The 26,436-nt window shown below is 30.1% G+C and overlaps 1 long non-coding RNA gene across 2 annotated transcripts in view; it reads right to left on the bottom strand.

Moving 5' to 3' along the window:
- Window positions 1-26,436, bottom strand: part of LOC139425983 (uncharacterized) — a 111,871-nt gene that overhangs the window by 45,196 nt on the left and 40,239 nt on the right. The window contains exon 2 of one of the 2 annotated variants that reach the window (XR_011637194.1): window positions 25,653-25,715. The exons of the other annotated variant lie outside the window; for it this stretch is intronic. This is a non-coding gene — a long non-coding RNA (uncharacterized lncRNA). The remainder of the gene's footprint in view (window positions 1-25,652; window positions 25,716-26,436) is intronic. 2 annotated transcript variants of the gene reach the window in all.

Genomic DNA, 26,436 nt, shown 5'->3' with positions numbered 1-26,436 from the left:
TAAATAGCGGAAATAGAAAGTTATGGTAGCTTTCTTCTCATCCACTATGACTACACAACTAAACATCGTTTTTCAAGATTTTACAGTAATTTTTTACTATAAATTTTGTATTAATAGTAAAAAGTACTGGCCCCCTGAGTGCCTTAAATTTTTAGGGTAAATCTTTGGGAATTAATTTTAATGTAAAAGATTGTGATATAAACAAAAAAATGCTTATGCAGAAATAAACAAAAAAAAATGTGCTTAGCTTGTATCCATTCCAAAAGAAATTTTTAGAGGGTTTGCATTTATTTTGCATAGTTGTCTCACTATGTTTTTGTATTTTCATGTGTAGTAAACATTTTATAGAAAAAGATGCGAAATAAAATATGATTTAAAAAATATGATTTAAGGTATGTAAAAAACATGCCATTCCGAAAACTGAGTGGTTATTTATAATTAGCTATAAACTTCCAGAGTATGTTGTATAAACAAGGGCTTTCTGATGGCAAAATGTAAATATTGCATGCATAATATATATTGCATGCAGTGTTGCATGCATTTTAAATATTGCATGCAGTGTTCAATTTAATGCAAATTGAATTTACTTCAAAAACCTCTATGAGTCTCTGAGTTAAAATTATCCTTTCGATTTTTCGCCCCACCAAAAATCACTTTAGTCATTAAAATTTTTCCTTCTACTAATTTTCATTATAGAGGATATTCTAATTTTGCTTAGTAGCAGTGAATTTATATATTAAATTACTCAACAGGGATTTTACTGTAATTTTTAGTAAACTTCAAAACTTGATTTTTTTTTTAATACTATTAAATTCCCATTTAGCAATTTTTTTTTTTTTTTTGAAACGAACGAAAACAAATATCTCAAATTCAACAAAACTTTACGCAATTGCGGAAACAAAATATAGAAAAAAGCCGTTTTAAGAAGTAGATTTGTGGTAGGGAAGCTAAAGTAGATAAACTCAATTAGTGAATGCATCACATTTTAATGACAGAACTGATTTTGCTTGTTTAAAAGACACTTTTTTGAGTTTAACTTTACGAACATATAATGCTTTTAACCACGTTCACCTGAATCTAAATTGACAAAATTGGGAGTAAGAAAGAGACTGAAATAATTTATAAGTACCTAATAACCCATTAATTAATTTTTTGTGAGCACCTTGTAACAATGTTTAAATGTAAACTCTATACAACTATAAAGTTAGATATGACTTTAGTTATAACATCAACATCTAATTTAAAACAATGTATAAGCAAAAAGAATAACCTCAAATTACACGTAGCTAAAAATATAACTAAAACCCACAAAAAACTTATAATATAGCAATAAACTCTATATAAATTAAGCACCAGATATCTAGAATAAAGCTTAAAGCAGACATCTTGAAATTTAATCTGCAATAAATGCAACACCTGGCTTAAAATAAAACTCTTTATTTACTAAATTATTAAGAATGCATAAAACTTTTTTCTCCAATTAACTAATGGCTATTTTACACTTTGAAAAATATTTTTGTTTTAGTATTCAATATTATTTTTGAATTTTTAGATAAAATCTTTAATTTGGAACTTTTAAAAGGCCGTCAGGATTTGGCACGCAGCTGTTGATCCTTTGAGAGAAGGAATTATAACATAAAAACAAAAAGAGCCGTAAAGTATTTGTGCAATTGTATCAATTGGAAATATTAAAATTTAAACCACAGTTAATATAAAATTAATTGAATGATTGGATTACTATTCGCTATTGCAAAGTTTATATTTGAAAGTATATATGAATTTTATGATGAATTTTAGCTCACACGATAAATCACATCAATAGCTCACACAATTTTTTCCTCAACTGTCAATGTCAACTCTCACACCTCATTTTCTTTTATATATCCGTAAAAAAAAAATAATGACCTTACTCAAAAAATACTACCAAAACTTAATAGAGAAAGCAATTCATGCATAAATATTCTAATATATTCCTAACATTAAAAAGCACAAAAAATAAGTCAACACAATTCTCAATACAATTTCTGAAACTTTGGTTGTATGAATATAAAACCCATTGGAACTTTTAAATCCCAGGAAAAAATCAACTCATTACAAAATTTTAATTTCAGTTAAATACTAATACTCTTTTATAACTAAATAAAAATGGTTAGGAATCATTGAAAAAAATATAAAACACCTACTTGCAAAATCGATGGAGATAGAAAGCTAAAAATTAAAGAACAAGCAGTGATAATGGAATGGCCATGTCGAAGGAAAGATTAACGACTAAAATAGTTCTATAAACGAGATTCAACTTTAATTAATCATGCGTTGCCAATTAATAATGATAATTGGAAAGTTTTCTTACAGGGACAAACAAGTCCAAGCGAGATATTTTATTGCGTTTCAATGTTTTATGGAAAGTTTATTAGTGGAACTTAAAAGTCCCGTCGGTTTTTGAAGTATGAAATAAAACGTTATAGCTAAGCAGACTTTAATTTGGGATGATTTTAATTTAATGAAATTTTACCTTAATTTAAGGAATTAAATGGATCTTTGATTTATTGAAATTTTACTCTATAATCCCTAAGTGTATAAGAGGTATCCATATTGGATAACGTTTTGCAAAAATACGAAACTAATTGCCACTTAAACACAACATATTATACGTAGATTGCTAAAAATTATTAAAAAGTAAGAAAAAAATTCTTGTAGTAACTTACTGTCAATCAGGGATCATAGAGGTCAAGACTCCACAATTTCATAATGGTGGTAATGTGGTCAATATTTCGCAAGGACCGCCTTCACTTCTCAGAGAATCTGGTACCTGTCAACCGGAAGCTGCTTGGGCTTCAAGCTGCCAAATCTCCTAAACTTCATAATGACAGTCCAGTGCCTCAACCACAATGCCACCGCATATTGCTAATAATTTTACGTTTATATAAAAATTTTATCATGGATTGTTTATTTTTAATGCTTATATTTTCGTAGACCAAGTTGAGGATTTTTAAATTAGCGGAAAATTTCCTACTTTTTTCTATCAGTTAAGAGCATTTGCTAATTTTTTTGGTATTTCAGTAATAATCGTAACGAACACACATATATTCAGCTAAAATGCCCCAAACCTCCAAAAAATTTTGAAAAATCTTATTATCTAAAATATTTAAAAAAAATTCTATTTTTGCTTTCTTCAATAAAATTTCACTTTGAGCTTAAATATTATCAAAACCCTTTTAAGTATCACAAGTATCAGCAACACGTCCATTATAACATTATAACAATCTTCAGAATTTTTTAAAATTTCATAATTAAATAATTTTTGTATTTCTGCTTCAATTGATAAAATTTCCTGTGAGCTGATATATTATCTCAAACTTCTTAAGTACCATAAGCTTCAACGACAAGTCTTCTACAACTTTTGTAATCATGATTTAAGTGATAAAAATTCTTTGAGCTCTATAACAATATCTAAAACTACTCAAGTATCACAGGTATCAGTAGCAAATCCTTTTTAACAATTCTCTATGCACTTAAGAATCATACTATCAAAATAAATGTATAGTTTTTAATTTTATTTGCGAATATTATTTTATATTAAATAATTCTTTCATTTCTACTTTTTTTGTGATAAAATTTCCCTTTAAGCTGAAATATTATCAAGCACCACTAAGCACCGTAAACATCAGCAACCCGTCCTTAAGAATTATCTTCTAATATTTTAAAGGTTACATAATTATTTAAGGCCTTAATTGATAAAATTTCCTTTGAGTTAATATATATAAAATCTCTTAAGCATCATAATTATCAGTGACAGTTTCTTTACAATTACACTCAATGCATTTAGGAATCATATCTAAATATATTTTCACAATTTTTAGTTTAATTTGTTAAATAAGTTTAGATTATTTGTAGATTAGATTATTTTATTTGTTAAATGAGTTCGGATATTCTTATATTTCTGCGTTAATTGATAAAATTTCCTTTGACCTAATATATTACCTAAAATCTCTTAAGTATCACAAGCTTTAGCGACAGATCTTTCACAGCAATACTCGATACATTTTAGAACCATATTATCTATAGATATTATGAAATTTTTTTAATTCAATTTGTTAAAAATAATTTCAAATTAAATAATTTATCGTATTTTTTCCTTAATTGGTAAAATCTTCCCTTCAAGGAAATTTTCATGAAAAACCTTTTAAATATTTCCAGAATACGCAGCAGTTCTTTAATAATATTCTAAAATTTCAAAAACTATACATTAAATAATTCTCGTATTTTTACATCAGTTGATAAAATTTTCTCTCGAGCTAAAATATTATCAAAAACCTCTTAAGTATTACAATTATTAGCAACACGTCCTTAACTCTAATCTTCTAAAAGTTTAAAAAGTTACATATTTAAATAATTCTTGTAATTCTGCTTATTGATAAAATTCTGTCGTCAAAAAATGTTCACGATAAAAAAAAACTTTTAAATATTTCAAGAATCAGCAACAGATCATTAATAAAATTCAAAAACTTTAAAAACTATACAATTAAATAATTTTCGTATTTCTACTTTAGTTGATAAAATTTCTTCTTAAGTTAAAACATAACCTAAAACCTCTTAAGTACCACAATTGTTAGCCTTTACAACAATCCCCTATATGTTTAATAGTCATATTACTCAAAGATGTATTACACTTTTTAATTTAATTTTTAATTTACTTTTAGATTAAATAATTCTTACATTTCAGTTTTTATTGATAAAATTTCCCCTTGAGCTAAAATATCAAAAGCCTCTTAAGCATCAAAGGCACATCCTCAACAGCGTTCCTCTCAATTTCAATTTGTAGATAACCCCTCTCGAGTCAATCTAAAAGAAGAGCAAGCAAAGAAAAGGAGGAAGAGACTCAGTAGCGAGAAGAGAGAAAACGCAACGATCCGCTTCAGGAGGATGGAGAGGGTGGGATGAATGAATGAGAAAGAGAACCACTCCATCCACAGACGTGAAGTAAGGGTGGATTAGGGGGAGGGTAGAGCTTACCTCTGAGCGGAAAATCGTCTGCAACACACTAAGAGGGAACTTCGCAATAAACGGGATAGATAGAAAGGGGGGATGGAAAATAAAAATAATGAAGAAAACAAAAAAAAAGTACAAGAAAAGGTGTCCCCTGAATCCGGATGATATTCTTTGTGTTTGCGTGGGAGGAAGCGAGGGTGTAGGGTGTTGAAGAACTTGTAGAAGACAAATGCTGACTCAGTTGTAAGTCGCTAATTGTGTTCTCACAGTGTCTATCGATCTGGGGGGGAAGGGGTGACAAAAGACCGTCACAAATTGTGCTTTGATGTTATTAATTACTTCACTTTCTTCACTCGCTGAAAAGAGGGGGTGCCGTGTTTTCCAAATTAGCGCTCCGGCAAGAAATAGAGTTCCCCAGACACAGTTACAGTTAGTGGACCGGAGCTTTCCAGATTCTATTTTTATTTGGCCTCTTTTTAACCCTGCAAACGATGGGTTTTCCAGCAAAAGAATGAATTCTCGAAACTAATGGATGACGTGAGACGAAACATTATCTATGTCATCAGCTGCAAATCATTTTTTTATCGGTGATAAATTAGAGGGGACGTTTGCCGAAGGGGGGGTTGCTTTTGTTTTAATTTCTGACATTTGTATAGATTACATTTGGATGGAGAATAAGGTAGAAAAGATTTTAAATTTCAAAGCTGTAAAGAAAATAATTAGCCCTCTGATTTTATTAAAAAGTTATAAATTAAAATTTTGGCAAAAAATAATTATTAGAAAATTTTCTAATACACATAATGTTTTTATACATATAATAACATAAATTTATAACAATATTTATGTATAATAATAATATAAATACGTATATAATAATATAATTATGCATATAATAATAATGCTTATAATTCATTATTATCCATTATTATTAGTTTTTAATGCATCTAATAACATATATTTATGACAATATTTATGTATAATAATAATTTAAATACATATATAATTATGCATATAATAATAATGTTTTTAATTCCTTATTATTATTTTTAAAATCATTATGAAAATGTTCATCAATTCGACATGGTATAAAAAGACCGAAATTTCTCAAAATGGTTTTATAACTAATAATTTGAAAATTTTAGTCCTTATTTTGAAATAATCACAATAGTGCAAACAAAATAAAAGTATATTGCTATACATTTTTACAATTAATAGCATTTGATCTTGTAATATTTTTTTAATAATGCTCTCTAATTTTTATGATAAACTTCCTTAAATTTTAGCTTAATTATTTCAGTTTAAATTTTTTTTTAAAAAAGCAAGTATTTTATATGTTTTTATCATTCATTTATTCATTTGTTCTTGGAAATTCGCTCGAAAATATTGTTATTTATGTATCACTAATAGTCCAAAAAATTAGCTTCGGCAAGTATATTAATATACCACACTTTCAAATTGCTGAAAATGATAATGATTTTTCAAATAGTCATTATGATATCTCCATGTTATAAATTATCTTAAAGCAGGAATTCTTAAAACTTGAAAAACTAGTTAGTAACAATAAGTAGCAATACTAACAAAAAAGTCAGACATAAAAATATAACTTTTTGAAAAAATGCTGCTAATCATTGTATTGTCCAAAACCTTTCAATTATGATGCATGTACTAAGTTTAGTTTAACTTCTGATATTTATACAAAAAAAATTTCCCACGGTACCTGTTCCTAAAATATATCAATATATCATAAAATTCTTGCGAAGATCCTTGAAAATTTACCATAACACTGCAGCCAGACCTATAGGGCAGATAGGTACTTCATTTACGCCTCACTAGAGCTGAACAATGGGCTATTGGCGACGGTCTAGGAAACATCCAAAGACATGCCATCGCAATTTTGATCTTATGCAGAGGAGAGGGCTCCCCTGTTTTGATAGCCCGATGACCTGCGAGTAAAGTCGAGCACTTTACTGTTGAACAGTTTAACGTGGACCGATACAGTACACTCTCGATCCCTAAGCAGGCTGATCAAAGTGGTCACCCTCTAACTTGCTGACCACAGCCAGTGATGCTTGGCTTCGGTGTTCTACTGGGAACCGTGTCCTTACATTCAATCCACTGCGGGAACAGACACTGCAGAACGCTTACCCAATCATTAACCAACTTATAAACACACCCATAAGCAATTTAAAAATTATCCAGGATTAGAATGCCTTTGATAATATTTTTGTAGAGCCATTAAATATCACTATCAGTATAATAAAATCAGCTTCTGGTATAAGTATTACAATACTATATAGCATGATTATAATCATTTTATTCTGTTATGTAAATATCAGTTGGTATATCTTTCTTTGATCAAGCAATACCTTCTGATGCTTGAAAAATAATATACTTCACAAAGCTTAAATTCAGCACTCTGCAGCGGTAATTCGAAACAACCCATTCCTAAAGCATTTCCTCAGGTTTCTGTTAACCAATCCTACTTCAATGCAATCTCTGCACATAAACTCAGAATCGCCATATCAAGTAAACGCTAAAGGGTTCCTTGTGTCCACTTGGGCGTCAAATTTTGACCGTTAGGCCATGTGGCGATCGGTTCGTGATAACACCATCACATATGATTTAGAACGATCATACATGGCTGGATATATGCAAGGGGGTAGGGGGGGACAAAATAGTCTACTGAAACTATACCCCCCCTTCCTATCATTTCCTGCCCAGCAATATATTTGACGAAGGAGCCCCTTCCCCAATGGTGTTGAATGCAAATTCCTGGGGCACACGGGGCGTAAATCACTGGCAGAGGGAAAGGGCGCAATTTAAAGCCAGTTATTGGTGCGAGACAATCAGTGGAGGAATTGGTTAAGGGGGGTAAGGGGCTGCATTCCCCCTCGTTATGCTAATGCGGACACGCGCGGACGAACGAACAAACGTTTCGGCGGCGGAATTAACCGAACCGCCGGCCTGTAAATAATTTAATATTCCACTTCGAGTCGACAACATGCAGACTAATTTACCGCCGTTCGTTGCTGCAAGTCCCTTTAGGCGGGCGCATGGGGGTGGACAAGGGGTGACCGAGCTTACGGGGGTGTAGAGAAAAGAGGATGTTGGGGAGAAAGCGGAGGATGCTATGAAGTGGTCAGAAAATGTCGGCCTCGCTGAGTTCGGATTCGAATCAGTGAACAGTGATCGCTGATAGTTGCGTTTTCGCGCTGAGGAGAGTTGAGTTGTCCGCCTCCTGCTCCTGGTTAATGTGTTTCGGCACGAATGAGTGTGCTAGAAAACTGGAACTTCTGCATCTTTCCGCCATTTTTGTTCTTTTCCTTTCAGGAATGTTTGAAACCCTGATTACATACCGAATGAGCTTTAATTTTCTCCTTCCATCGTTTTAATTTTAAAAGTATTTCTTCGCTGGATTGTCTCAAACCCCTTACTTTGAACTTTAATGTTTTTCGAAACATTAATTAAAATACTTGCTTAAAATAGTATAAAAGCACCCTCGATGATGGTGAGATTAAAATTATACACACTTACAGGGAATTATTACAGCTTGATAAAATCACATTATTATCTAAAAACAAAATACAGGAATCGCATATTAACGCCCTTACTTAATTACCGAAAAACAACATACTCGGCATCATTTAAAAGCAATAGTTTATATTAAATAACGTTATAAAAGTTTATATTAAATAAATATTACATTAAATTGTTTATTTTAAATAACGTAAAAGGATAAATTGTAAACTAACTTGTAATAGGGGGTGGTATGGTAAATGTGCAATGATTGCGTTAAAAGTGTAAAATCTCTATCCATCGCATAATATGATTATAATTTTAAGATATTTAGGGACTCTATATTCAATCTCTATGGGTTACACTAGAAATATCAAAGCAGTAAATAGGTTACAGACTATATGTGATGAAATGTTGCTATCTAGACAAACGAGGTATTGAATCCAATGTTTTTACGTGATCCGAAATCCGTAATTGATTAGACTAATACATTAGAAGTTATTTAGGTTTTATGTATACAAGGTACAGTTTTGTACTTTATCAAATAAAATCAAAACAAAGACAATAGAACTAATAGTTTCATGTATAAGAATAACAGTCATGTACTTATACCTATTTACGTGCCTGCCATTGCTATCTGAACAAGTTTGGTATTATTTCCAACATATATTTTTTTCGCTGAATAGAATTAGATTAAAATCAAGTAGATAAAACTAAAAGTTTTTTATAAGTTATAGAGTTAATAGTTTAATGTGGGCAAGGAACTATTTGTGACTAACACTTATTTACACGTCTGGAATTTCTATCTGTTGAAATGAGGCATAGTTTCTTATGTACAATAAATCAAAATTAAGTCGATAGTAATTATATTTTAAAAGTAATGAAAATTTTACGTATGAAAATTAATAATTTTAGCTGAAACTCTTTACTTATAAAGCCCTTACAACTTCGGTACTATTAGTTCAATTGATTTGGTTTTCATTTCATTCTATTTCGCGTAAGAAAATACATTGAAAAAATACATACCTTGCCTAGATAGAAATTTGGATAATATTGCTATCTAAGCATTGCTATCTTTTTCTAAAACACGTCAAGCAATTTAGAAAAAAAAAAAGAAGGAATTGACTTATTTTTACGGTTTTGATAATTACGGTTATCCATTTTTGATGATCTCCAACCTCTTTAACAGGAACTTTCATAAAAAGGAGTCATAAGAGTAGAGTCGTGAAACATAAGATTAACTACTTATAAATATATATGTAATGATAGATGACTATAAATCTAATCACAACAACTCTAAACACTTTTGATTTTTAAAAGTAAGACAAAAATAATTACGTCTTAAATAGAAAATAATTGGTTTACAATAAACATACTTTGTGATTTTTAAGAAAAAATTCTTTTTCTATTTTGAAACAAATTCGACATTACAAGGTTTTAAGAAAAGGAGCCTTCGACTATAAGAATTCAAAATAAACCCTTCGACATATAATGTCAAGGGAAAAAATATTTTTTTGATATAACAAGGTTTCCGAGGTAAAGAAATAAAAAGAAGTTCGAGATATTGTTCTTGAAGTTCGATTGTGCGATATTGTTCTATTGTTCTTGAAGTTCGAGATATCGAGAGTATACTATACTTTATATTGAGTTGCAGTACATGTATATCATAACTTAGNCAAGGCTGAAAACATACCATTGAATCATAATTAGATTTATATTTCAAAGGAGGAGTTATTTTTAGAATCTTGTCCCTCTTTCACTTCCATATTAGGAAGCATTAAATTATTTTCTGTACGACTGGAACCTAATTACACCAATCTCTGTAGTATTTAATGCGGGACCGAAGGTTTTCGCCTGTCTCTTGCTGATTAACGTGTTCCATAAAACATCTGCCGGAACCATCCGGAGCTTCGTCCACACCCCCTCCCTTGTGGAGTGGGGATGTGAACTGTTATAACCACCAGCTACCTTTAAATAAATCTTTTTATAACGTATTATGACTTTTGACTGCATTATTGAAACTGAATACAACAATGATAACAGGGATGTAGCCCTGTTATTATATATATATATATACCTAAGACCTATAATAGGGCGTGAAAATTTTATAAATTTTGATGATTTTAAAATAAACTATTTCATGTAAATCTTCAAATAGGAAAATTTAAATTCAACTAATTCTGTTCCTACAGTCCTTTCTACCATCATCTTAACTTCTTCTAAAGCACTTCAAGGGTTTTAGAAAGGAAAGAAAAAGAGAAAAAAAACATTATATGGATAGGACCTATTTTTACGCTTTTGGGGAAACCAACTTTGATAATCTTCATCCTCTTCAACGGGAACTTTGATGAAGTAAAGTGAGGTGTTAGAAGATCTTCTAGAAGGGGAATGAGTACAGAAGGGGGTAAGATATTAAGAGATGAAAGGGGTGGATCCGCTTAGCACCATTAGTTCTGAACGTTCCATCAATGACAGAATTATTTATCTCCCGAACTGGGTAATGATCACCACGAATTGACACTTTATCATCCTCGCTGATATCTTGAAACTTTTCTATCTCAGCATTTACTGCCTTTGTCTTTTACCTCAGAAGAGAATGATATATGGTGCTTTTATTTCATAGTTTCCAATTATTTCTTTCTACCACTTTGTGAACATAAATCCCATATCTGGTTGTAACTCATCGCTTTGCAACTTCATCTGGCATTACATGACAGTCACAATCATAGTTTTGAAAATTCATGAGGAAAAGTTTTCAACGTTAGCTTACTCATTTTTTTCGAATTTTACCATTTCAGCCCCACCGGGACTTATATGTCCTGCAGAAGAAAACACCACTGGAATGCATGCGTACCATCGGAAAATCTCGGTGAGACACATATGTCCCAACCCCACCTACTGCCCACATAGTTCGTAGTTAATTATATGGTGTTATTAGCCTTTTAGTCTTTTTATTGGAAATGGCAAATTCGTCTTGAAAGATTAAATTATTACTAATTTTTGTTTGGTTTCGTAATAAGTATTTTTATTGCTAGCTACCATAGATATTATATGAATAACTATAATATCAATGATAACGATATTATATGAATAACTATTTGTATAAAAATTCCTTAATATTTTTTCCTTCTGTCCCTTAACTTTATTTTCATTCATTTTATTCTTCTTGTAATACATATTTCAATCACTGTGTTATTCATTCATCTATTTTTTCCTCATTTTGATCCTTCAAACAATGCCATTTTCCCAATTCTTTACTTTTTCTTCTTCATTGGGGCATAAATTTTTCATTCACATATTCTGCTATTCCATTGAACATTCTTTAGTTCTCTCTTTGGATAATTATTGTGTGAAAAGTACTATGTAAACATTACTATATACACTTAACTACTTTTTTTTACTTTTATAAAACGTTTTTCTATTGCTTGTTAGCATAGACATTACTAACTTTTTTTAGACATTCTTTAATATTCTTTTCTTTCATCCTTCTACTTTTCTTTCATTCATTTTACCCTTCTTGAAATACATATTTTAAAAATTGTTTTAGTTATTCATTGATATATTTTCTTTTCAAAATCATTCAAACAATGATACTTTTCGAAATCTTTACTTTTTCCTTTCCTTCATTTTGTCATTGTTTCTTTTCCATACATTCTGTTATTCTTTTTCCTGTCTCTTTCATTCCTTTTACTCTTCTTTCAATACATATTTAAAACATAGTGTTATTCATTTATCTATTTTTTTTCATTTTTCAGATCCCTCAAACAATAATACTTTCCCAATTTTTACTTTTTCTTTTACTTCGGTTTAGCATTGGTTTTTCATTCATACATTTTGTTATTCCTTCCGCTGTTTTTTTAGATCATTGCATGAGAGGCTTTAAAAAAAATTGTTCTTTTAAAAAAATTTTTAATTGCTTACTAACAGTGACTAAGCAACAATTTTGCGGATTGTTCATTGCGAAATCAATAAAACACTTTGAACGCAACTTTATCCTTTTCCACTCTCTTAAATTAGAAAAGACTCCAGCAAAGCTTCTACTCAAACATTTTTAGAACTCATGAAGGAATTATTTAATATTCTTTCATTCTATTCTTCATCTATTCCTTCATTTATTATATCCTTCTAGAATCATAAACCGTTATTCATTTATGTATGTTATTTTTTTCTCTTATGTCCTTTATACCATAACACTTTCCCTAAATCTTCACTTCATCTTTTCCTTCATTCCAGCAAGAATTTTTCATTCATACAATATTTCTTCCAACAATCTGTAATACTTCCTTCTTTAGGTAATAACAAAATAAACTTAACTAGTCTTTTTTTTTAACTTTAAAAAAATTTTAATTGCTTAATCGCATTATAATGAGCAAATTTTTTTGTCTAGGAATTTTAACCTTGTACTTTTATACAAGTTTGAACCATTTTGTTTCTCACTATATTTATCTATTTTTCCTATTTTAGACCCTTAAAACAATGACACTTTTTCAATTTTTTTCCTTCATTTTTAAGATTTGTTTTTCATTCATACATTCTGTTATTCCTTCCACCGTCTTTTGTAGATCATTACGTGAGAGACTTTACTATTTTGTTTGAACCATTTTGTTTTTCACTATATTTATCAATTTTTCCTATTTTAGACCCTTCAAACAATGATACTTTTTCAATTTTTTTCCTTCATTTTTAAGATTTGTTTTTCATTCATACATTCTGTTATTCCTTCCACCGTCTTTTGTAGATCATTACGTGAGAGACTTTACTATTTTGTTTGAACCATTTTGTTTTTCACTATATTTATCTATTTTTCCGATTTTAGACCCTTCAAACAATGATACTTTTCCAATTTTTACCCTTCATTTTTAAAATTTGTTTTTCATTCATACATTCTGTTATTCCTTCCCCCATCTTTTTTAGGTCAATACGTAGGAGACTTTGCTATTTTGTTTCAACCATTTTGCTTTTCACTATATTTATATATTTTATCTATTTTAAACCCTTCAAACAATGATATTTTTCCAATTTTTTCCATTAATTTTTGGATTTGTTTTTCATTCATACTTTCTGTTATTCCTTCCACTGTCTTTTTTAGATCAATAAGTGAAAAAATTTACTATCTTGTTTGAACCATTTTGTTTTTCACTATATTTATCTATTTTTCCTATTTTAGACCCTTCAAACAATGATATTTTTCCAATTTTTGCCCCTCATTTTCAGGATTTGTTTTTCATTTATACATTTTGTTATTCCTTCCACTGTCTTTTTTTTTGGTCAATACGTGAGAGACTTTACTATTTTGTTTGAGCCATTTCGTTTTTCACTATATTAATCTATTTTTCCTATTTTAGATCCTTCAAACAATGATACTTTTCCAATTTTTTTATTTGTAGGATTTTTTTTTCATTCATACATTCTGCTATTCCTTCTACTGTCTTTTTTAGATTATTACGTGAGAAACTTTGATATTTTCTTCTTTTAAAAGTTTTTTTTCTTAATTCTTTACTAGCATTGACATAAACAACTTTTTTGAGGATCGTTGATTGTGGAATCAATAAAACACTTCGAAAGCAACCTTATCCTTTTCCACTCTTCAAAATTAGAAAAGAAAAGACTCCAGCAAAGCTTCTCATCTGACACGTCTCAGAATTGACAAAGCGCTGTAGAGGAATTTTTCAATAGATTTCGATGTACTAGTATTTTTCTTCTTCGCAATACTGGAGTGTGATTGAAGTATGGGGGTAAAAAAAACTTTCATTTCTCACTGGATTGGGAATTGGAAAAAAAATAAAGTACATACAGAAAGAGTACCAATGAAAAATGAAGCTGTTGATATCTTTCAAATAAATAATGTCTTCACTTTGAAGCGAAGAAGAAAAAGTGTTTCTTCCCAGTGGATTCGGCTTCTTTTTTTTTCACTTTCAACATGATGGAAAAGGAACCGAAAGGTTTGGTTTTCTATTGATGAAGGTAGAATGATTCTACAAGAGAGGGCGCCAAGAAAATGAAATTGATGGTTTTAGAATCATTTGGCGAGAGAGACGTGGCGACTTTGACATTGTACCGAACGAATGGGAAAAAAAGTGAAAACCTTAATGGTAAATGTCAAAAATGAGCCATTTTCTGATTGTGAAATTCTAGAGATGGGAAAATAAATTACTTTATAGTAAAGGTTTCATGTTTAGATTTATTTCATACCAATAAACTACAAATTTATACATTTTATATAATGTAAGGATTTATTTGAGGGTTATAAAAAACGTTATAGTTGCCATTATTATACTTTATTATATCAATAAGTTATTATGTTCATACAGTATTGAAAACTTTTTATCTTAAACATTTTATTAACGAGATGACATATTCTAACGTACAGTAAGTCAAAAAAACGGACCCCTTGAATAACTTTTAATTTAATGATCGGATCTTACCGTTTAGGCCTCATTCTTTACGACTCAAGGAGGTAACCTCAAATATGCTAATTAATAAGCACAGACGACACTTTAAGATACGAAATCAGACACAAAGTCACCCTTTTTCTGAATAAACATACCTTTTTTTCAACGAATTTGGACTTTTGACCCCAAAAATATAGGAGATAGCCGCAATCCAAGAAATATGGTCCAAATAGTTTAGTCAGGAGAGCGCTACAAAGTTCTGACCACTTAATGTTAATTTTACTTTTTGCGTAATCTATTTCGAGAACTTTTTAAACCAAACATACAATTAAAATTTAATCGAACTTGCCATCCGCATGTATGCATTCTATAAGTATACATATTTCTAAATGTATATCACAAAAACTCTCAATTTTTGGCAGTATTTTCAGTTTGTATGTATTATTTCAAAAAATTATAATTAAAAAAATATTGACGGTGCAATTTATTTCATAATGAAAAGTAAATTAGCTTGAATCGAAATACAAGTTTTATAAAAAATAATCATAAATCAATCACTCATTTTGCACTTTATCTATCAATATATTCATCTATGTTAACTTACTACTTTAAGAGTCATAGCGACAATAATCAATTCCATCTCTTTGCATAATCACCAGTTTGCGCATTATCATAGAATCTGCCTCTTTCACTGCCTAACTTATTGAAAAGGCATGAATTTTACCAAAAGTTTTCAGATATGTCTCAATTACAGAGTAATACAGACAAGCTAAAACTGATTTTTAAATCCCTCTTGCAAAAACTCTCAATTTTTAGCAGTATACTCAGTATTTATGTAATATTTCAAAATAGTATAATTAAAAAATTACTTTGAAATTAATTTCATATTGAAAAAGTAAATGATTTGGAATACAAATACAAGATGTACAAAAAAAACAATCATAAATAAATCACACATTTTGCACCTTGTCCATCAATATAACCATCCATGTTAACTTACTACTTTAAGTGTCATAGCCCGCGATAATCAATCCTATCATTTTGCAAAATCATCAGTTTTCGCATTGTCATAGAATCTGCTCCTTTCACTGCCCTATCTAATTGAAAAGGCATGAATTTCACCAAAATTCCCAAATGTATCTCAATTAAAGTGTAATAAAGGCAAGCTGATGCCAGAAATTCGCGTCAGGATCTCTGCCATCTAAAACGCCGCTATTAAAGGGGTCGAGCTCTCAATATTTAATCAATATCATTCATTAACATCACTTTGCATTCTCTGCCCTTGATACATTATTCCTCCCCGTACTACATCATCACTCCTTTCTCGTATGTCCACTCGGTGAAGGTACATCGAATGTCCGCTCGGTTGCAGACACCTTCAAGACCCCTTCACCGAATGAATATGTATGATGCTCTCTCTCTCGTCTAGTTCGAATTCCCAAAAGGGGTTAGGGGGGGTTGGCTGATCATGGAGCTGATGCCAGGGTAAATAATTAGTCTGCGAGCTCACTGTTGCCTTTGATGCTCCAGAAAAGTAATTGGTGGTTAGATGGACAGGCGAGGTTATGCTCGGTCTGTTGTCTGAAAGAAAGTTCGATTTCTGGAACTTCCATTTGGAACTTGTCTAGAGGAACGCGGTATGAGAAATTCATGAAAGAGTGCTTTTGGAATGGTTGGATATATTCTCTGTCGAATGGAGCAGAATACAGAATAACTGAGTGGATTTGGTTGCTTTATATTCTGCTTTGGTGCTTGCTGGTAGATGTAAAGTTTGAGTCTGGGAACATCTTTAAGCTTTATTGAATAAAGGGGGTGTTGACTTTCACTCCCACATTCGAAGTTTCTTTATTCCAAAAGGGAATAGCTGATGGATTAAAATCGAAAGATCTCGTCTTGATTTAAAATGTATCTTATTTAAAATTTTAAGTTGGTGACATCTTAAGATGACAGATTTTTAAGAGGATCACACCACACAGCTTATTCCTATACCCGTAATTTTGAAAAAACTCTTATTAAATTAATTACACGCACTAAAAATATAAAAATAAGAGTTTTTTTTTTTAATATTTGTTTCTTTCCAATAGATACTAAAAACCACAAAAGGACAAAGACAAAATTTGATACAATACAATGAATATATACAAAATTTTATAAATACAATACAATTATATAAATATGATGCGAAATTTTACATATGCTTCTTTTACAAATTCGATTTTTGTTATTTGATCATTTAGAAGTTAAAAATAATTTTATGGTAAAGTATAAAGATTAATTTGATCATAAAGCATTAAAAGGTAAACATTAATTAGTTCATAATATAAACTGAGTTAAGTTCCAACTTGTATGTAATTATAAATAATACTCTTTACATACTTGAATATTTGATTTATTAGTTGATTTATCAGCATAAGACTAAGAAATATAAAGCATACAAATTCTATTTTTCGCCCAACTTATATGTAATAGTTATATATAACTACTAGCTGAATACCTTTTCATAGTAAGGGTTAAAAAAAAGCGTCAATTAATCAGTACTGTACAACACTACAAAATCGACGAATACCAACGCNTTAATAGAATTATTTTTAAAATAAATCAAAAACTTAATCTTTTTAAGCGAACATAAAATATTTATTTCTTCTCTTCCAGATCAATGTAACGGATACTTTCTTTTTATTTCATTACTAATGTAGACTTATATATTCACTGTCGCCTTTAATCGAAAACAAAAATCTATTTATAACTTTTTATTCTAATTTCTAACCACAAAAATGTTTCAGTTGCATGGTTATAATAATTCACATAAATTTGTTGGCGACTCGTGATCGCCAAGGTGTTCTTTTAAACCCATGTTGATATGCTTGTTGGCTTTGTTTAGGCTATGATATACTGTGATAAATCGCCAATTTTAGATCTCCATCCCATGCTTCTCCTGTGTCCGATTGGAACAAATTACACGTACTTTTTAATTTGGCTTTTGATTAGGCAGGTTGTGGGGATTTTGTCTCCCACGGCCTGTCCTTATTAATATTATTATACAAAATTGATTCAACTGAAATTCTTATGGATAATATATTTTTATATTTTGTAACTCGAGCTCTGCAAATATACTACTAAATAAAAGTTTTTTTTATTAAATATGATCCGGTTCAACTGTTGATTTTCATCACCCTTCTGTTTTCATGTATTCTTCAACTTGGCCCACTATACCAATACAACCTCCTCCCACACCTTAATATTCCACCATCTCAACATAAAATGACCCTCTGAATAACATTCTTCTCCATAAAATGGTGCCGTGACCAGGATTCTAACCTAAATTTTTGCATACATGATGCATTGTATTATAATTTATACTATCATGGCTGTATATTATATTCAAGAAGATAAAAGTTATTGTTTTTTTATTTATTTTATTTTTCACTGCATCTATAAAAATTCACTTTATTTTAATGAAGGAAAATATTGTCATATTATATATAAATGCTCAATTATTCTCATTTTGAATTTCATGAATTTATTTTTAGCTCAGTTGGACACTTATTTTACGAAAAATTAAAATACTTATTCTATTGATTTGAACAATGCAATTGTTTATTTTTTTTATATATATAATAAAATTTCTGAATTTATTTATGTTTTGATAAAACAAAATATTCATGAGTAACTGTTTGGATTAACCCTATTGAATATGCACTTGCAATGAATAAAATGGCTTACTTATGTAAGAGAAAAACTATTTGTGCTAAATATACTAGCTGAATACCTTTTCATAGTAAGGGTTAAAAAAAAAGCGTCAATTAATCAGTACTGTACAACACTACAAAATCGACGAATACCAACACAAATAATAAAGATAAAATGATTCCAATGTCTTTTATTTACTTATTATGATTTGTTGCCCTTCTTGGTGGCTTTATGTTATTAGATTAAGGGTATTTTAGTAGTTCATCCCATAAAAATAAGGACAAACGACAGATTGCATTCAGTATCATCTGGCATAATTTTATTGCTCAGGGCAACTCATATTTCAAATTTACCATAGTCAGGCTACTTTCTTCTGTACTTTCATATTTGAGGTGCAGTAAGAAATATATCATGAAAATGTACAGTATTAATGCAACTGTAATCGGCACCAAAGTTACTCAAAAATACGTTGTATCTATTGTAACTGCACTATTAAAACTGCACCAATTACTATGATGCCCATTACCAAAAGTGAGGATCGTTGGTGTTCACACATAACTTCTTAATTTTATTATTTGTATATATAACTTTCACCTAACTTGTAAGTAATCTAAAAAAATTTTAAGCATGCAATTTTTTTTCCCTAACTAATTTGTAATTATAAATACAATATCACTTTCAAAAATTTACAAATTGATCTAATCATTTGGTTTATCTTAAATCATAAAAAATAGAACATGAACCAGGTTATTTTTATTTTCCTTTCGCTCCCAGTGAAAACTTTCAAAATATTCCTTTTTCCATCTCGCTATGAAAATAGTGTTGGTGGTTTTCCCTTCCATAACTTAAAGCGTAGGGTAAAAAAAAAATAAGGAATCTGAATGCCCCCTTCCTGTTTACCCCTCTCCCAGGAGACAAAGGGGGTAGACAAAATCAAACGAGCAATGAGAAGAAGAAAAAAATTTATCTGAAAAATATATATATTGAACTTTTTTAGGAGGGTAGTATTTGACTTGGCTGGCCGTATGTGTAAGGAAAGAAAAAGCAAGAACTGGAGAAAAAAATCCCAATCCTATTTTTGGGAGAGGGGAGGAAACAACTTGAATAGCGGACTAAGCGGGCATTTACATGCTAAAGCAGGCAAGAGCCATTCATGGTCCCTGGAAATAGATGGACTCCCTGATCATGTGATAAATCATGGCAGCCATTATGCAGCATTTGCCCCACCCCCCTCATACTGAAAAAGCAGAATTTTGGTTCCATGTTTTCCATTTGCATGTGAAAGTCAATCCAAGAGTAAGGCGCCATTTTTTGTTTATGAAGTATTTCTCTTTTTCAAATAAGAATTTTTTTTTTAAGCCAATGTTTACAAAATACTTTAAGATTTCAATATCTAATTTTAAAAATTAACAAACATTCTATTCGAATACCCATTTTTGTAATTATTACAAATGTAGAACTTAATATAGTCAGAGACACTTTATTAAAATACCCATAGCACTCATACCTGAACAGAAGAACATGTTAAGCGACATTTTGAAGTATAAATGGCATGCATTCGTAAATGTTTTGAACACACAGTTCCGAATTTTTCATGGGTTCGGGACACATTTTTTAAACATTAATTGAAAATTAATGTATTTTTTTATTATTTTTACTATTGCTGTACCTTTTATCAATAAGCTAACAAAATTTTTTCCTATCTTCTAAGAGGCATTTTTTTCAAAAATCTAACATAAAACTTTTGTATGAGTATAATATAAAAAATATAGAAATAAAATTCTATTATAAGAAAATTGTATTTGAGTTAACTGAAAACATTCCGCCTTGATAATACTGGTTTTTATTGATTTTTATTAAAATTATCTACAACTTGTTTTCAGCATTTTTCGCTATTAGTATTTAAAAATCCAATTTTTAAATGATAGAGAAATTAAAAATTTAAATTTTTTTTCATTTTTAAAAAATATGTATTAAAATTGAAATCAAAATTTTTCGATTTCTTGGTAACAAAGTAGAATATTAAAGAGGAATTTCATTAAGTTGTTCTTTTAGTTTTCCTGGTATACTCCCTTAAGTCCAAAAAATGTAAAAAGTAACTGCATACGAAGATGTATAAGCATTCAAAGATTTTGTATTACTTTATGTTTGAAAGTAGGAACGAACTAAATAGTTACTTTTCCGCTTCAGGGGTCGTAAATTCTTATTACCTTCGTATCTATATTATGTACCTATATTTGAATTTACAAATGATATTGAACGGCCGATCCAATCCTGAGTTTACGACTTTAAATGCTCAACTCCGTAGCCATGTAATATTGACCCCAACCCAGAAGACAAGGAAACTCCTAGATCAATCATTGGGACAAACTAGAGTTTGTGCAGTAACTTTAGATGGAACTAACCCTCATTGAAGGAAAACCATGAAACCCTCCCCCGGTTAACATGACAGAAAATAGATTCAAATCCATGATCCATCTACCACTGAGGATATTTTACTTCAGTATTGAGATAGGTGCGAGCTGGGTGCAGAATTCGTACCAACCAGCTTTCCATGGGATTCTATCCAGGGTCACCTCATTGGGATGTGAACGCTCCATTCCCTGAGCCACCACGACTCTAGGTACCTATATCACTATATTAGATCCTATTACCACAATATCTATCACTATTATTAATCATAAACGTCAATTATAGTTTGGTATTTTTTAAGGCCCCAACCTAAAAGGTATTTAAAAAAACAAATATATAAAACACCTGTCTCATTAACCAGTCTGCAAAGCTAAGCATATTTCTATTTTTAAAAATAAATAACATAAAGGGAAAGCATTATACTGAGTGGAAAAGCAACTAGCATTACTTTAAAATTTGTTCAAGGTCTACAATAAAGAGTTACAATGATTGAAAAATAAAACGAAATAGAGATTATCGAGGAAGATTATTAGGCAGATAGGAAACAGGTAAATGAAACAGAGCTGTCAATTTAACTTAAAAGATAATATTAATTACTATTTTCAAATGCTTCATAAACAACGTTCAACGAAAATTAATTTTTCGCTAATTGACCAATAAGAAGTTTAGATACATTTCTTTTTCAAAATAATTAAATTAAATTGTTTGTAATCGAAAATTAAATTTTTTGTAATAGTTTGTTTAATTGTTTGTAAAAATTAAATTGTTTGTAATCAAAATGGAGCTAATAATCAACAACCGCAATAATTTGTTTTATTACACAATACACCAAACAAAACTTTTTAACTAATTTGAACATTAATTTACAATTTAGCTACTCAAATAATCTTTTCTAATTAAATGTTATATTAATAAGCAAGATTAATTTGTTAAGTTAATTTACATAATTTTACACTATAGGGATTGCATTTAGAAAAAGTAAATAAACTGTGGATTGTTATTCACATAATTAATTAAGTTAATAAAGTACTTATAAATTTAATTAATCAGGAGGATTTAAAACTATTACTAATTTTTTATTTAAATAATTAAAAAAAATTCTATTTTTTTTATTCATTCTTTCAAATCTTTATTTTCAGTCATTAAATTATGTTATAAAGTTGTTTATGCAGCTTTTAATTAAAGATTAAAATAGAAATAAGAGCATTAAATCTTTTATTAGGTTAGAAACCATTTAAAAGTTTAATATTTCTGCAAAAATTGCTGTCTGTTAAGAAAATTGATTACATTTTCATAAAATTTAATGTGATAATTCCTAAGTTTCATATTATGCTGAATTTTAGATATTATTTGGTTTAGAGGCTGCAGACAAAAAAAAATTACTGTTCTTGACTTATTTATCAATATCGACTTTATATTTTACATCGTAAAAAGATAAATACTTTCCCGAATCATCTGAAATAATTTCACTTTCAATTCAATAGTAAATCTACCATCTAGTAAATTTAAATCATTTTTCAACATGCATATTTTGATAAGCTTTCAGTTTTCATCTTAATAATTTCAACCAAACTGTATTTAAAGGAGTGAAAAAAAATTAATGACTTTCTATATTATATGACAAACAATATTTGTTTGCTAGCGTTTTACTTTCTTTAAGAAAACTAAAAATTACTTAAAAAAGAATTACATTTTTGGGAAATTTCTTGCAGATTTTTCAAAATATTTTTATCGACATAATTATAACGTGTCATCAATCTGTAATTATTATATATCATCAATATAAAATATGTAATTTTTATGATAAATAATATTATTCAACGTAGCCAAATTTACTTGTTTATTGTTTCTTTGAAACCTAAACTCAATTAACAGTAACATATAAGGTGTTTCGTAATAACCGCTCTTAAAAGCATATATTTTAAAATAGTTATCTAAAAATGAATGTAAAGAAATATAGATATAGGGATCATTAATAAATATTTAAGGGAGAAAAAAAATATTTTTCATCGAAATCTAACGAATCACTATTAAGGAAGGTATGTTTAACAACCAGCAAGATTTAATGAAGGATTGCATCACCGAGGAAGATGGTAGCAATACCTGTAGGCTTTCTCAGTGAAAAAAGAAGAATTGAAATATAATTATTAAACACACCTTTAAATTATTTGACTTAATTTGCAGGCTTTAAATCAGTGCTCAAGTTCAGATAGTTTTACACCCACCTTCCTTAATAGCGATGTTAGGATATTCCTCTCGCTTAAGTGTTATCTTTCAGCCATCCAATGTCTATATTTTGAAAAGGATAAAAATATATAATGCATCCAGAGATAATATCAAACAGCCGAAGTGAAACGCTTAAGAGTTTAAATATGACTAATAATAATTATGGCACTTTGTATTTAATAAAAAAAAACTTTCATTGTTAAAAATTGATAAAAACTGTAGATTAAAAATTACTATCGTGTGCAATTTAAAAAAAAACTCAACATAGCAAACTATATCGAACTCAAATATAAGAATTTCCGAAGTTACGAAACATCCCATATTACGGTTAATATTTTATTTTATTTTACAACTGGTATTGAACAGCCGATTCAAATCTGAGTTTACGGCTATCAACCACGTAGCCTTGTAATTTTGAACCCAATCCAGAAGACAAGGGAACTCTTGTATCAAGCCTTGGGACAAGCTAGCCTTCGTCGAGAATTTTTTTGATAGAACTTACCCATATTTGAGTTACATGGAGAGGAAAGTCGCGAAAACAACCCAAGTTTATCCCGACACAAGATTTTTAACCCATGATCGGTCAACCGCAGAGTCCCGTCACATTTTATGCCAGTACTGGGGTCGGTACGAGCCAGAATCAGAATTCGTATCTACTAGCCAACGCTGGGATTCGAACCTAGGTCCCCTAATTGAAAAGCAAGCACTCTATAACATGAACAACAACGGCTCTATGGTTAATGTTTGAGATTCTAAAACATGAGTATGTTTTCATCAGAAATAACATAGTTTGTTTTACAAACTTAGAGCCTCAAATATAATGACCAAACATGGCGCCCTTTATTCAACTTACTTGCATCACGTCTCGTTTCCTAAGTAGATTTTTTTCCCTATTTCTTCTTTCTATTTCCCTTTCTCCCTTGGTCTTGCTCTTCCACATCCTCGGGATCAGGAGGGAGAACCTTAGGTGCCGGTAGGCGGGTTAGGAATAACGGGTTATTTATGTGATAATGAAGACCCCCCTTTTTTTCCAATGAGGGTAGGAGAGTGGGGACAAAAATGTCTTTGTTTGATAGTTCGCTAGAGAATCAGGAGATAAAAAGGGATTCTTTTCTTCTTACATTCGAATATGCGAACTCTTTCAAAAAGAGAGCGTTAACTCGAAAGAAAGGGGGGGTCAGTTAATTAAATTCTCGTATTTATGGTTTATTTGATGGCGGAATAATCCGTTTAATGTATTTGATATTATTTAAAAGAGTTGTTTTAAATTTCTGAAAAGAGCGGCTGGAAATTTCGTAAATATGTTTGCTATAAATGTTTTGTTTTTTTAATTATTATAAAATGCATGATAATAATGCAGCAACAAAAAAATATCATGATAATAATACAACAATTGAAAGTCATATATATATTTTTTTTAAAAGCCGGCATAGAACAGCCAATCCAATTCTGAGTTTGCGACTATCGATGTTCGATCCCGTAACCTTGTAATTTTGAACTCAACCCAGAAGATAATGGAACTCCTGGATCAAGCAATGGGACAAACTAGCCTTTGTAGAAGATTTTTAACACACATTTTCGTTACATGGAGAGGAAAGCAACGAAAACCTTCTATGGTTAACCAAACGTCAAGTTAGATGAACCACATTTTCAATTTTTTTAAAGCGTCATATTGGTATAAAGCATCCGGTTATTTCATGTGAGAGGCTATAGGAAACAACCAATAGAGTAAAGTTAAAGTTGCATTTAGAAAATTATTAAATTTATATCATTACGAAAAAATTACAATTCTGACTTATTTCCTGCGAACAACAGCTGTGTAAAATAGATAATTTCAAATACTCTTCAACTAAATTATCAATATAAATTCATAATTTTATGATTAATCGTGACTTTTATAATAATTGCTTAGCAATGATTAGTCGATTCATAGGGGTCCACTTCAGAGAAAAAATTTCGTCATTCATATGAAACTACAGAAAATTCTATGTTCGATATTTTTTAATATATTCGATAACTAATTCGTATTTCTTTTTTTTAAAAAAATCTTGTTTTATTTTATTCAATGAAAATTATTTGAAAGATCTCTGCAACCAAATTTTAAATTACAAGGATAAAGTTATTTTTGAAACACGTACATTGAATAAGTTTTAAGAATCCACACAACGTTGAAACTTAAATTTCGGTCACAGCGTTTCATAGAACATATTTGAATGAATAAAACGTAACAAAAATTTGTAAAAAAATATTAATTAATTACTGAATGAATAAAATTACTTACAGACATATAATTTTCTGTAGGACAACATGGAGAAATTGAAGAGTACCCTTAGTTCATTTCTTTCCTCTTTCATTTTCAATAATTATAGAAAAGAGGAACCTTAATTCATTATAAATGGAAAAAAAATTATAAAACTCTTTACATACTAGGCAGGATGCTTGCAGTACCACAACCAGTAAGCAAGATGCTCCACAACTGTAATTTCCTTTCTAAAAATATAAAACTATGACTATTATTTTTCATATTGCATTGAACTTCTTAACAGGTAAATATTGTCTGCACTATAAAAAAATTCCGAGTGAAATTACGATTTACTTTTACCGCAATATAAATTTTTACCGGAACATATTACAGAAAAAAATCTGATATACTGTAATTTTTATAGTAATGATTACCGTAAAATCACTGAATAAATCTAATTAAATAAATATTACTACAAAAATTACGGTAATATACACCGAAGAGCCATTACATTATGACAATCCTGCTAATAACATGTAGGACCACCTTTAGCGCTCAAAATTGCTAGCACCCGCCGTGTCATTGATTCCACAAGGTGCTGATGGGTAGTCTGAGGTATCTGGTACCAAGCGCTCACCAACTGGTCCTGCAATTCCCTCACATTGCGAGGGGGTAGCGTGGCAGCACGAATTTGGTTTTCCGTGTAGGACCACAAATGCTCTATTGGATTAAGGTCAGGTGAATTTGGGGGCCAAGACATGACTTGAAAGTCATTGGAATGTTCCTCGAACCAATCCATGACGATTCGACCCTTATGACATGGTGCATTATTCTGTTGGTAAACACCATCCCCCGCAGGAAAAACTGTTGCCATGAATGGGTGAACCTGGTCTGCAACTATGTTCAAGTAGCTTACAGACGTCAGGGATTGTTCTATGAGGATTATGGGTCCTAATGTGCCCCATGAAA

Source organism: Parasteatoda tepidariorum, chromosome 7 (assembly GCF_043381705.1).
Source record: "Parasteatoda tepidariorum isolate YZ-2023 chromosome 7, CAS_Ptep_4.0, whole genome shotgun sequence".
Taxonomy (NCBI): Eukaryota; Metazoa; Arthropoda; class Arachnida; order Araneae; family Theridiidae; genus Parasteatoda; species Parasteatoda tepidariorum.
This window is presented reverse-complemented; position numbering and strand designations above follow the sequence as displayed.